This window comes from Pan troglodytes, chromosome 9, assembly GCF_028858775.2.
Source record: "Pan troglodytes isolate AG18354 chromosome 9, NHGRI_mPanTro3-v2.0_pri, whole genome shotgun sequence".
Taxonomy (NCBI): Eukaryota; Metazoa; Chordata; class Mammalia; order Primates; family Hominidae; genus Pan; species Pan troglodytes.
The window spans coordinates 106,417,102-106,431,942 of record NC_072407.2 but is presented as its reverse complement, the minus strand read 5'-3'; the positions used below and the strand labels follow the sequence as shown (position 1 = coordinate 106,431,942).

The 14,841-nt window shown below is 37.8% G+C and overlaps 1 long non-coding RNA gene across 1 annotated transcript in view; it reads right to left on the bottom strand.

Moving 5' to 3' along the window:
- The window catches only part of LOC134807374 (uncharacterized), a 59,008-nt gene extending 44,822 nt beyond the window's left edge, over positions 1-14,186 (bottom strand). The window contains exons 1-2 of the long non-coding RNA XR_010147662.1: positions 13,669-14,186; positions 9,891-9,996 (exon numbers count right to left, since the gene is read on the bottom strand). This is a non-coding gene — a long non-coding RNA (uncharacterized LOC134807374). The remainder of the gene's footprint in view (positions 1-9,890; positions 9,997-13,668) is intronic.
- Between the last annotated feature and the right edge of the window lie 655 nt (positions 14,187-14,841).

Below are 14,841 nucleotides of genomic sequence, written 5' to 3'. Positions count from 1 at the left end.
TTTGGAATTTCAACAATTCAAGTTAAATTCTGTCTTGAATTTTCTCATTGGACTTCCATTCCAAGTTGGATAATGGAAAAATACCACATGAAAAAAGATAATTCTATAAAAGTTTGCATAGTCATTGTTAAAAGCCCTAGCACTTTTGTCATTCTTGGCTCCAGTCTGCTATACCAGTGGCCATTTCTTTTTTGGCTTCCTAGCTCACAAAATGTTATTGCTTTCCTTCCAAGGAGGATGACATAACAGGGAAAAAAAGAGTAACTTGATGGATGAGAAACCTCACAAACACTACCTCAGCCAAGTGATCAAGGTCGACTTTAACAGTCTCAAGTCATGTTGATCATATATACACTGGATATAATATGGAGAAAATGACCCTTTACCTCTTCAACATCTATTTACAAAATCAAAAGGCATCAGGAATATATACTGATTGACAAACGTGCTTTTACCAAATACCTGACCAGTACTTCTCAAAACTATCAAAGTTACCAAAGACAAAAAGAAACTATCACAGTTAAGAGGAATCTAAGGAGACTAAGGAGCCTAAGGGGGCATGACTATTAAATACATTATTAAATACAGTGATATCCTGGATGCAATCCTGGAAAGGAACAAATAGGTAAAACTAAAGAAATCTGAATGAAGTATGAACTCTAGTTAATGACAATAAATTAATATAGTCAATTAATTGTAATAATGTATCATATTAATATAACATATTAATAATAGAAGAAACTTGGTATGGGGCTATGAGAATCTCTGTACCATTTTTATAATTTATTTATAAGTCTAAAACTCTTCTAATAAAGTTTATTTTAAAATATTGCTATTATTTCTCATTTTTTTCTTGTGAGTTTACATTGTTTCAAAAAAATCCTACTACTCTTATTTAGTATGGTTTTAAAAGAGATAAATGCAAATGCTCAGTCCACTGTCCTTACCTAGTTGTATCTAATATTCCATTTTAATTCATATACTCTATGGATCTATGATGTTACCCTATTTTAAACTCAAGTAAAACCTCCTGTGAATTTTGCTCAGCATATGCTCAGAGTAATGAGAAAAGCTGTAGCACAAAAATGGTGACACCAGATCATCAAAAACCTACACTAGCATGTTGTAAATTAAATAATGAAAATTTTGCAGGAAGTAGAAATCTAAACCAGAGGGTACTAGGTAAACAAAAAATACCTGGAAATTAAAAAAAAAACTATATTGGGAAATAGTATTGAAATTTGGGTGGACATTTAATATGATTTCACTAGAATTTAAGATTCAAGTTGACCTTGTTTAGTTAAAATTTTTCATCCTTAACTATGTAACATTCAATTACTTTAGTAAACTTTTTTTATGGTAACAACTCTGTATTCTATTTCTCTTATAAGATTTCTAGTCTGCTTGATACTGAATTTACAACAAAGTGGATACATTTAAAACCCTTCTGGCTGACTGATAAATGAAGAACATTTCTAAAATTAGGAAGGCATTGTATACTTGCTCCACCCTAAGCCATAGTTACAGATGCTGAATCCTTAGTTTTGCTGAGAGCACATTCCATCCAGTGAAAGGACACAGGCCTTAATGACTTTTGAAAGTATTTCTTCAGTGGCAACTGAAACATTCTAGTCTCACCGAAATCCCATAAAACATGATTTCTATATAAGAAGTCCTGAAACTTTCCTTAACATGATTTGATATATTAGCCTAGAATGGTCAGCATGACTACAATCCAACAGAACTTTCATGTATCTCCCAAAAGACCCTCAAATCAAACAGACAAAAATGCCAATGCTCTACTGTGACTCGGACCAGAATTCCAAATGTTACAAACAGTTGGTACCACTTCACTATAAAAATACTAAGGAATCTTAACGACATTCTATATTAAATGTTTCATTATTGGACACTTCTGTTTCAGATTCAACCTTGCAGTTTCATGATTCATGTTTCATGATTCTTGCCATGATTCACACATCATTCATCCCATTTCTTTAGAAATTCATTCTCTCCTTTGTCCTACACATATACACATGTATGCATATACATGTAAATCACATGTCAAGACCCTTGGTTTCCCAGTGATCAATTCATGGCCTCATATCCACCAAACCATGCTCTGTGCTTATAGTCAGTCTAATTAAAGTCCTAGTTTTTCATTTGCAGAATTTGATTAAATTAGACATCTCAAAGAGGTGAAGGTTTTGACTGGTCAAAGGTAAACTCACTCTTTTCACAGTTACAATAATAAAAGTCTTACAGAATATGTTTAGTGAATATGTTTATATTTAAATATAAGGTGTAAGGTGAAGGAAGTCATCTCTATTCAGTGTGTGATCTATTAAATACCTGGCAAGTTATAAATGTACAAAGGAAACTTTAGGATCTCAAAATGTATATTGATACTGAGTTCAAACTCACTGTGTGCATGCTTTGCTTTAGACCATATTTAAACTTCCTGATCCCCAATTTTTTTCCTAGGAAAAAACAGACCTTAATGTGTAATAATTCAGGAAAATTACTAAATCTAAAAGGAAATATTACCATATATGTATGGTCTTTTGAAGTACTATCCATGGTCACTTTTTGAAAACAGAATTTTTTGAAAAAAAAATTGTACAGCACTAGAAAATTATTGAATTGGATGGAATTCTAGCTGATCATATTTCTTTCATGCTACTGATGAAACTATCCCACAAGTCCTTCAACCTGAATCTCTCTGGCTTTAGATTCCCCGAAATTAGCTGCTACTAAGTATTCAGCCAGATGCTAATATCTCACAAATCAGTTCTCCAAGGAATGGTAGGTAGGAAATTGCTCTTTGTTTAAGCTTTAGATCTAGTTTCATCTTCAGGGATTTCTAGGAGTTGAGCGATTATGTTCCCCTTATCTGTTCTCAGACACACATCTGTTAGTCATCAGCCAGACTCAGTCCCATTGAAACTGAAGGTTCAAAACTGCCCTCAAAGAAGCAGCAAATCATGCTAGGCAAATAAAAGAACTGAAAAAAAAAAAAAAGCCGGGCATGGTGGCTCACGCCTGTAATCCCAGCACTTTGGGAGGCCGAGGCGGGTAGATCATGAGGTCAGGAGATCAAGACCATCCTGGCTAACCCGGTGAAACCCCGTCTCTACTAAAAATACCAAAAATTAGCCGGGTGTGGTGGCGGGCGCTTGTAGTCCCAGCCACTCTGGAGGCTGAGGCAGGAGAATGGCGTGAACCCGGGAGGCGGAGCTTGCAGTGAGCCGAGATCGCGCCACTGCACTCCAGCCTGGGCAACAGAGCGAGATTCCGTCTCAAAAAAAAAAAAAAGAAAAAAAGGGTACAATTCTATCCAGAAACAAATATTATTGACCAAGTTCTCATTAAAACAGAACTCTCAGGAATGTTTACCTAAAACAAACATTTACTTTACATTACTTTTATTAAATTAAAGATAAATTAATCCTATTAACTTTCATAGTACTTGACATGACAGAGTTGGAAGTTCTATAATTTCCAACGGCTTCAGACATTCCAGCAAAGATAAAATACGTTACCGGTAGCAATTATTTGAAGCATGGGGATGCAGAGTTAAAAAAAAATCACCAGTATAAGATGATAGTATAAGAGGGTTCAGGAAGAAGACAAGTGGAGTTGAAGAAGGCATGTATCAACAAATACTATGATGTTTAATCCTTTGAGCAATCCCGGGAGGTAAGTACCACGGTGGTCATTTTGTGGATGGGGAAGCAGTTTTAAAGACGCTAAATCACTAGCAATAGCCAAGTCAGTACAGTTGATTCTCATTATTTGCATATAGTATTAAGAAGTCTGCTGTAGAAAGGCAACACCGGACAGAGTACCATGGGACACAGAAGAAACTCAGTCTGGACAGGGTTAAAGTGAGACATTCTCTATTCTGTTCCTCATCGTGAGATATGTTATAGATATGTATCTCTGTCTGAGAGAAGTCACCCATCAAGCCTCTGGTACCCAGAGTGAACACATTCAGGTAATAGCTGTCTCAGAGGATGTCATGTTAATGTCTTATTCAGCAAACAGTAGCCACAATTGTATAGCTGTTACTAAAGATTGCGAGTCATAATTTATTCTTTATTTATTAATGTATTTATATATTGCATTATTTCAAAAACTAATTTGTGGTGGCCAAGTCAGGAAAATGTTTTTCTTCTTTTTTTTTTTTTTTTTTTTTGGCTCTGCTACAAACAAGTATCTTTGAGCAATTCAGTCAGCCCTTCTTGGACTCAATTTTCTCATCTAAAAATGAAGAAATGATTTCAAATTTTCCATGAAATCTCTTCTTTCATTTCTTTATACAATGTTCTGATTTCTTTAATATGCTCAATGAGAATTGAAAAAGACTGTCAATAAAATACCATATGAAGAAGGAGGCTATGTAAATGCAAAGTAATAATAATATAAATGCAAAACAATAATTATCCCTGAGTTCTGGCACTTTACTATCAGTGATGACATTAGTAGGTAGGTGATTCACAGGAGCACAAGGGTCCTGATTAAGGCAATAATGAGGGTGACTTAGAAAAAGCAAAGCTAAGTAAACACAACATGAATAGGCAATAATTAAGTGGGTGAAGCCTATTTAAAAATCAAAGTTACAAGGTAAGAATAAATTTATGGTTTCCAAGAATGGGGACCAAAGCAGGATATAATGAAGAGAAACTTGGAGGAAAAATACAGTCTAAATATGATCAAATATCTACAATAATACAAAATCCTAAATTCTGGAGGGCTCTGAATTATATAAATTGCTTCATAAAGTTTTCCAGGGTAAGACATTGGGGAACTTGAAAGACTCCACAAAGTAGTTTGCCCCCAGATAAGACTCCTCTTGCTAATATGCTTCCTAACCTCTGTGATCTGGATTCCAGGTGATCCCTAATAAGGGTTCACAACTGTTAACCTAAGGATACTCTCCCCTGAGGCTAATAGTTTCAAAGCCAGATGCCTTTTCTCTCTGGTGCTTTCAAGGTGACCTGGTTGCTCTAATTCTTTTATATGGTAGACCACTGCCCTTCCTCCCTCAATCCCAGAAATACAACTTAAGTTCAACTTCCATACCTGCCTGGCAGCGGGACCATTGCACACAGGAATAGGGATGAAGACGGTTGGACGAATGAAAGGAAAGGAAACACGTGAATTACTGTTTGACTTGACCCACGAATATAATCCCAAGTAATAAATCACCATGCAGGTGTAAATACTCTCCTCAGATGTGGGGATGGTAACCATCTCAGCCTGGACTGTTCTTGGAGCTTGGATAAACCTCATTGAAGAACTGTAGATTAAGGTATTTGTTGAGTGAACTTTATGAGAACTTTCTTATAATAAGGGCTTTTAAAAAATGTTACCAATTTTTATATGTTATCACATTAATTCTTGCCATTTCTGTATGGTATTCACTTCAAAAAACCACAGTGTAGATACTATTATCAAGGCGATTTAGTCAAGTCCTTTGTCTCAGATGTTTCAAGTCTTTGTCTCAAATATGACAGACAATAGTTAATTCAGCCAACTCAACAAAAAAATTCATTGATGAAATTCACTTAGATTACTGTTTGGCAAGATCTGAAGCCCTGCAAAAAACATTCTTTGGTGAAAGTTTTAATACTTTAGTTAATTGTTTTGGCATCTTATATTTATTTAAATAACTTAGTTATTGCATATTATATTTAAAGTATGAAATTGCAACGAGTATTAGTTTCTAGTTTGATAATCACATTTCTTCATCGTCTTATCCAGATATTTTGGGAGATTCCTCATGTATTTTGAGAAATTAGCTCCTTTTAAAAATAATCCATTTCAAAATAAAACACACAATAATCACAAAATAAAACGCAAAATGAATCACACAAATCAGATGTATGGCGAAGCCAAGAGGTCAAGAAATACAGCCTTGCCAACCATTACAGAGGCCCCTTTCCTGTGGTCCCCTCCAGTTTCAACCCTCTCCCTTCCTATATGCAATTAGTGCCCTCAATTTTATAGTAATCACTTTCCTCTGTGTGTGTGCTTTAGCCCAGACTTGTCTTTCAAAATACCATCCTTTATCCGTGCCACTTTAAAATTTTGATTTAATGTATCCTTTAAATATACATCCTGTTCTTTATCTACACAATGTTTAATCTGTAGTTTCTCACAGTCTCTGGATTTTGCAGATTGCGTACTCATGGTACATTTAAATATGTTCCTCTGGGCTCTGTATTTTCTACAAATTGGTAGGTGAACTTGAGGCTTGAGCAGATTCAGGTTTGATCCCGCCAGCAATAGTACTGGTATTGTGTCCTTCCTAAATGAGGCCCATAAGGTCTGGTTGTCTATCATTTTGGAAATTTACATTTATGTCTCAACCTGAAATCAGCCACTTCTCCAAGAAGTTGTGATCTCCTTTTAGCAGGATGCAGTATTTCAAGACCATAATCTAGGCACTATGCATGCTAATAGGTACTGTATTGGCAGTGTGAACCGGTAAATGTTATGAACTGAATGTTCCCCATCTTGCAAATTCAGATGTTGAAACTCTTACCCTCAATGTGGCTGTATTTCCAGATGGGGCCTCTAGGAAAGTAATTAAGATTAAGTGAGGTCAAAAAGATGAGGCCCCAATCCAAGATGATTGGTGTCCTAATGAGAAGAGACACCAGAAAGTGACCCCTGCAACACACAAGGACACACACGTACACACACACATTGAGGAAATGTCATGTGAACACAGAACGAGAAGGCAGCTGCAGTCTGTACTCCTAGGGGAAAGCCCTGACTACTACAATCCTTAATCTTAAACTTGCAGCCTCCAGAACTGGCCCAAAATACATTTCTGTGGTTTAAGCCCACTCAGTCTATGGTATTTTGTTATGGCAGCCCAGCCCAACCCAACCAAGACAGTAAATCTTGAGCAACCACATTTATACACACAAAACAAAGCAAAAAGCCCTGCTTTGTAGCATTCGATGGTCTCCTTGGTGTAAATATTCCCACTATGGCCAATTTCAAGTTACCAAGGTGAAATCTCTGAAAACAGAATTGCAAAGAAATGTGTACAACTAGGTCTCATGAGCTACATTACCTGTGTATATCATCATTACATGGAACCTCTTTCCCTTGAACACTCATTTAGTGGGGACCTACAAGAAGCTGTGTTTAATGTTTACCACTAATATTTTGTCATTTTGTGAGTAGAGCTATCTGATCCACTCACAGATTCCGCTGGAAGGGCTCCTGGCAACAATGTTTTCTGAGTCCTTACAAGTTGATAATACTACTTTTTGCTTTTAATATTATGGAGCTTTGCTGATCAGGCACCGTGGTTCAGGCCTGTAATCCAAACACTTTGGGAGGATGACACAAGGTCATTGCTTGAGTCCAGGAGTTAGAAACCAGCCTGGCAACATGGGTGAACAAACCCCATTCCTACAAAAAATACGAAAATTAGCCAGGCATGGTGGTGTACACCTGTGGTTCCAGCTACTCAGGAGACTGACGTAGGAGAATCACCTGAGCCCAGGAAGTTGAGGCTGCAGTGAGCCAAGATTGTGCCACTGCACTCCAGCCTGGGTGACAAAAGAGGCCCTGTCTCAAAAAAAAATTTTCCCCTGTGAAAATATAAAATACGTGATCCCATTTTTTTCTGGCATACATTGATGCTGATAAAAAAGTTTGATAATGATCAAAAAATTTTTTTCCTTTAGAATCACGTCCAGAACCCATACCCCTGATTTTTTTTCCTGAATTAAAAAAAAAAAAAGTTAGACTATGTTTCAGTTTAGTGTTTTGTGGCTGGGTCAACTGTGTACTAAACTCTCAGATATGTATTGCACTTTTCCAACATGTAGTTTTAAATTCTTATTTTCATTTTAAGAAGATTTTATTAAATTATAATTTTTAGTGTTTCTTTTCAGCTTCCTCCTTCAGAGACTTCTGTTTTCTCATTTTTGTCTGCTCCATTAGTACTTGAAACCGTCTCTCAGATGCTTTTTATTACTTTTCAATTTTTTTGTTTTTTTCCTCCATTTATTCTTTTAAGGAATTTTCTGATGTGTTTCTCGTGTTCTTTCTATTTTATTGTCTGTTTCTATCTGAAGTGATCTTTTTTATTTTAAATCTGCTTTCTTGTGTTCTGCCATCTCATGTGGATTTGTGAATTGTAAATTAATTAATTAATCAATTAATTTGAGACAGTCTTACTCTGTTCCCCAGACTGGAATGTTGTGGCATGATCCCAGATTACTGCAGCCTCAGCCTACCAGGTTCAAGTAACTTTCATGCCTCAGCCTCCTGACTAGCTGGTATTACAGGCACACAGCCAGACACCCAGCTAATTTTTGTATTTTTAGCAGAGATGGGGTTTCACCATGTTGGCCAGGCTGGTTTCAAACTCCTGACCTCAAATGATCTGCCTGCCTCGGCCTCCGAAAGTGCTGGAATTACAGGCATGAGCTACCATGCCGGGCTGAGTTTATTCTGAAATAATAGTCATACTCTTGAGCATATCTTTATGAGTGGTAGGTATATTTATTGCTAGGTATACTCTTATTTTCTTGTTTTCTTATAATAATTTGTACAGAATTTAACCCTGATGCATTTTTGTTCATTTTTATATGGTACAATTTTTTTCAAACTTTAGAAAAATGTGGGGTTTAGAGAAGCTTTTCTAACTTTATAGAACTTTTTTTTATGTAGTGTTTAGAAATGTGGGGACTTTGTGAGCATTCTAAACTCTGTTTCACTTCCATCTCCACTTTTCTTTTTCCTTTTTTTTTTTTGAACAGTTTCTCCTATCTCCTTTATCCCTAGCTTGCTAAATTTTGAAGCTGCTTCCAATAGTTTTTCCTGAGAGTTAGGGAAACCAAAGAAAAAAAAAAAGTCAGTTTTAAAGTTTCACAAAAGCTGTTAGACTTCCCCGTTCTCATCATGCCTTCTTACAGTCAGCCCCTTGCACTCTGTTGTTACTGGAGTGGGGAAGGTTCCTCCCAATATTTGCTGTTTTCAAATTAACCTGAAGCTCTTTCCAGATGTCACTGTTTTGGAATTCTCCTATTCTCAGGTCCATCAGCCTACTTGGTTGGTTTCCAGTTTTCTTCCATATAGATGTTAATAACATTCAGCCCTTTCGATTGAGAGCCTGCTTGGTTTTTGATACCTTGCCCCCTAGTTATATTGTGTATAATCTCTGTGGAGTTTTGGTTTTGTTAACTAGCCCCTCAGTCTGGAGATTTAAAGAGACTCCAAAGCTATGCTGCCACCACTGCCACTTTTTCAGAATTGATCAGCACTGGATCTTTACCTTATATACTCTTGCAATTCTTCTGGTAATTATTTTTTGTACCAGATCATCTACTAATGTTTGTTTGTGAATAATGTGATGTGATTATTTATTTTCCCTTGCTAACAGGTAATAACTTAGGTCATAACCCCAAACATCAAGTTAAACAGAATTGACACTGTAGCATATGCAACATTAGATAGAAAATGGTTAAAATAGGGAAAACATTTCTTAAGAGCAGTTTAGTAGGAATTTAAATCTAAATTGTATTTTTAGAACATTTTTGCAAATGTAATTGGACATATACACAGAGATCGGTGAATTTTCAGCAGTGTTCAGAATAGATAAATATTAGAAGCAAGCTAAATGTTTATCAATAGGAGATTAGTGAAAGCATATCATGCAACCATTTAAAATGACTCCACATAGCTATACTCAATACTTAAGGGAAAAGTTCTGCAATTATTCTTTTCCAGACTTGTTAAAACACAATGATATTTTATAGGAAATACGTATATATGCAGGTATTAGTCTGTTTTCATACTGCTATAAATAAATGCCCAAGAGTGAGAATTCATAAAAGAAAGAAGTTTAATTGACTCACAGTTCTGCATGGCTGAGGAGGCCTCAGGAAACTTGCAATCATTGCAGAGGAGGAAGCATGCCTTATATGGTGGTAGTCGAGACAGTGAACAAGGAGGAACTGACACCTGTAAAACCATCAGATCTCATGAGATCTCACTCACTATCACAAGAACAACAGAAGGGGATCCACAACTGTGATCCAATCATCTCCCACCAGGTCCCTCCCTCCACACATAGGGATTATGGGGATTATAGTTCAATATGGGCAGTTCAATACAGTTCAATTTAGGCAGGGACACAGAGCCAAACCATATCGAAACAAATATATACATATACATATACATATACATATACATAGAAAGGTATCATTGACTTCTGGTGACGTCACCATCTTCATCTTCATTATTTGCAGGCTCCACATTTGCAAATTTGCCTACTTGCTGAAATTTATTTGTAACCTCAAAATCAATATGCACTTCACTTTTGCAATCACTCACAGGCATGAGCAGAGTGGTGAAAAATTTGAGTTTTCTGAACAGCATGTTTCCAGCTGAATTCAAACAAGGCAGCACTCTGCCTTCCTGTTTCATCTCTCATACTGTAAACATGTGTCCATTTTGTGGTCTATTTATGCCATGTTTTTTGCATTTCGTGCTTCTTGTTGATGACTTGGCTGCTTAAAACGGGCCCTGATTATAGTGCTGAAGTGCTATCTAGTGTTCCTCAGTGCGAGAAGACTGTCATGTGCCTTACGGAGAAAATAGATGTGTTAGATATGTTTTTTGCAGGCATAAATCATAGTGCCTGCTGTGAGTTCAATATTAATGAATCAAAAATATATATTAAATGAGGTATCTTTAACTAGAAACACAGAAAACATAAGGTGATTGATCAATTGACAAAAACGTTAGAACCAGAAACCTAACCCTCTATTTCTTCTAGGAGCAATGGTTCTGTATTTGCTACTTCAGTGTTTATGAAGACTTTATGTGTAGTGTTCAGCCTTGGTTTGCCCCAGTTTTCAAATTTGAGATTTTAGATGTCTTTTTTGGATGACTTCAATATGTTCTTCAGAAATGCTTGCTACTTGCTTTGTTTGTCAACACTGGAAGGTTTGTGCATTTTATCTGTAATATTTTCTTAGAGAATGGGCTTTTATTTTAAAATATTTCCCATTGATGCTCAGGCTACAAAATCTCCTTGGGACAAAAGCATGATGTCATGTAAACCTTTCTTTATGTGACCTTCCAGTGTTAGCCATGCTTAAACTTTTACTTGGTTGAAACTGCTAAAGAAGAATGTCTGGTTAGGTACCTCATTTCCTTATGTAGGAAGCTGCATTGGTCAGATCCTGCTGCTATAACAAAATACCATAAATTGGACAGCTTATAAACAACATAAATTTATTTATTGTAGTTCTGGTGTCTGGAAAGTGCAAGATCAAGGTGCCCGAAGATTCATTGTCTGGAGAGAGCTTGCTTTCTGGTTCATAGATGGCAGCTTCTCTATATGTCCTCACGTGGAAAAAGGGGGTGAGGATCTCTGTACAATCTCTTTTATAAGGGCACTAATCTCATTAGTGAAGGTTCCAGCCCCATGAACTAATACCTCCCATGGACCCCAGCTTTTAATACTATCATCACATTGGGGGTTAGCATTTCAAAATGTGAATTTGGGGGATGGGCTGTACAAGCATTCAGACTACTGCACAGCATAAGACAAATATTATAAACGTTGCTTTTTAAATTTAGAAGTAGAGGAAATATGCTTGAGCTACTCAAGACCAATATAATAATAGTTCACAATTACATTATTCTGGGAAACAGTATCTGATTCATTTATTGTAGAATTTTGAAATGCTAAAAGCTAAAAAGTTATTAAGCTATTAGGATTAGTATTTATTAGATATTTAGAGTGTAGTAACCTCTTTGGTAAGTTCTATGTGTTTCTAAAAGAGATATAGTACATAATTGTGATTACGTCAGACTTTTAAGCTTTGTCCTTGACATATGAGTGGGATTTAGATATTCAGATATGATCAAATAGGCATGCCAGATGAGGAAGAATCCACAGGAAAAGTCAAAAGAAGGAAAATAATCATGTTGTATGTTGGAAATAGTGAGATGTTCTACCTGACTAAAGCTGCATTTCATAGAATAATAGGAAATTATTAATGCACTTGAATATAGGATTCCAGAAATGTTTGTATCCTTGACACCTAATTGCTCAACAGTATCAGTTGAGTTAAAGTGATCTAAGAGATATGTTCATCCTACTCATTCATTTTGCAAAGAAGGAAACTTAAGCCTGGATAAGTCAGGTTACTTCTGCAAATCCCACTTGAAACAAATTGCACACACTCACCAATATCTCCTAATTCCTGTTCCAGGGCAATATCCAATACTAAAATGTTCCAGAAGGTATAAGTCATTTAATGTTCACCCACCCAAAATCCACTAGAGGCTTATTATAAAGATTCTGTTGAAGGCAATACAAACGCGGAAAAACTGAAATCTCCTTAGAATACCTTGTAAAAAAGGAAGGGAACCATTTCAAATGAAGGAGATATGACTGATTTAATCTTCCATAAAATCCATAGTACAAAGAGGCTGAGATTTTTTAAGACTATGGGTTCAGGCTCCAATAGCAGCTTTTCTCCAAAAGAAAACAGGTGAAACACCTCAGCTCAACTAGTGTATGCTAAGTGGTGGGATGACTCGTCAAAGACGTCCAGATTTACTGAATATTTTCTGCCCTTAGAACAATATTGGTATTGGTAATGCCTATCAGTATTGAGGGGAAAGGTCATTCACTGTAAACCTTTACTTCCATGTCTTCTCAAGGAAATCCAAGTGTATCAATACAAAGTGGAAAATGCCCTTCCATCATCAGCAAATTGTTCTATATCCTTCCAGACATCCAACTCTTTCTAAACAGTGGAATGTGGCAAATGCAATAGTTTTCAGATCTTTGGAATGTTTACTGTGAGTGTTAAGCTGATCATCTGAATTTCTCATTTCACAACCATGTGTTTTGTTTTTCCAAAATGTAGAAAACAGGTTTTATAGTACCCATTTTTCTCAAGGTAAATCTCATGGTACTATTTTTATTTCAAATCAATATCTCCTTTAAGTTTGTTGTATTACTATTGTTTGTTTATAGCTTTCCCTATTTTACCCTGACACCTATACTAAAAAGAATTAACCTGTGTGGCACACTGAAACCTGAAGCAAACTCCAGATTCCATTGCCTTCTAAGTAGTTAATTCTGAGTTAAGTTTTGACCCTGTTGTTCTGATTTTACAGTATCCACAGTGCCTAGTACCAGTAGGTACTCAGAATATTTGAGGAACGAATTACTATCATGTCCTTAGACGTAAAGCACAAAGAATTCCTGGTAAAGGATGGAGCTGTAATTGCAAAGAGAAAAACAATAACAATGACATCTTTCATGTGTAGGTCACAAGAGAACTAGCTCGCTGTGTGCACTAAATATTTTTCTAGCTGTGTTTTTTATAGATTTTCCAGAGACCCCATCAGCCGGGAAAGCAGGTGTTTTATAGGTCCAAAGAAGTTCATAAACTGACTTAGAGTTGCATATTCAGTAAACAAGTGGTCAAACTCTTGACTTCAAGTCCATTGCTCTCTACAAGTCCACTATAACAGGCTACGCTCAACTGTTATGGGCGTCACAGACTGCAACAATTTGTTAAATACTTCAGGATTTTGTCTTTAACATAAATAATTGATATGAAAACTAGTAGCATTGGTATTTTGAGCATTTGACTGGTAACCTACTTGAGGAAGACAGTCATTGTGAGAGGTGACAACGTGCTAGCAACCCTCGCTCGCTCTCCTCGCTCTCCTCGCTCTCAGGGCCTCCTCAGCCTCGGCGTCCGCTCTGGTCGCGCTTGAGCAGCCCTTCAGCCCGCCGCTGCGCTGTGGGCGCCCCTCTCTGGGGCTGGCCGAGGCCGGAGCCCGCTCCCTCTCCTCGCGGGGAGGTGCAGAGGGAGAGGCGCCTGCAGAAGCGGGGCCTGCGCGCGGCCGGAGCGCCAGCGCGGGTTCCGGGTGGGTGCGAGCTCCGCGGGCCCCGCACTGGGCGTGGCCTGCCGGAGCCTGCTGGGCTTGATTAGGGGATGAGCTCCCGCTGGGCTGCCTGACTGCCTGTGGCGAGTGCCAGTGAGAGGTGAAGCCGGCTGGGCTTCTGGGACGGGTGGGGACTTGAAGAACTTTTCCCTCTAGCTAAAGGATTGTAAAGGCACCAATCAGCACTCTGTCTAGCTAAAGGTTTGTAAACGCACCAATCAGGGCTCTGTGTGTAGCTAATCGGGTAGGGGACTTGGAGAACTTTTCTGTCTAGCTAAAGGATTGTAAATGCACCAATTAGTGCTCTGTGTCTAGCTAAAGGTTTGTAAAGGCACCAATCAGCACTGTCAAAACGGACCAATCAGCACTCTGTAAAACGGACCAATCAGCTCTCTGTAAAATGGGCCAATCAGCTCTCTGTAAAATGGACCAATCGGCAGGATGTGGGTGGGGCTAGATAAGGGAATAAAAGCAGGCCACCCAAGCTAGCAGCAGCAACCTGCTAGGGCCCTTTTCTATACTGTGGGAGCTTCGATCTTTCACTCTTCACAGTAAATCTTGTTGCTACTTGCTCTGTGGGTCTGGCAGCCTTTATGAGCTGTAACACTCACCACTGAGGTCTGCAGCTTCACTCCTGAGGCCAGCAAGACCACAAACCGGCTGGAGGGATTAACAACTCCAGACATGCCATCCTAAGACCTGTAACACTCACCGCGAAGGTCTGCAGCTTCACTCCTGGAGTCAGCAAGACCACAAACCTACCAGAGGAAGAAACTCCAGACACACCTGAACATATGAAGGAATGAACAACTCCAGATGCGCCGCTTTTAAGAACTGTAATGCTCACCACGAAGGTCTGTGGCGTCATTCTTGAAGTCAGTGAGA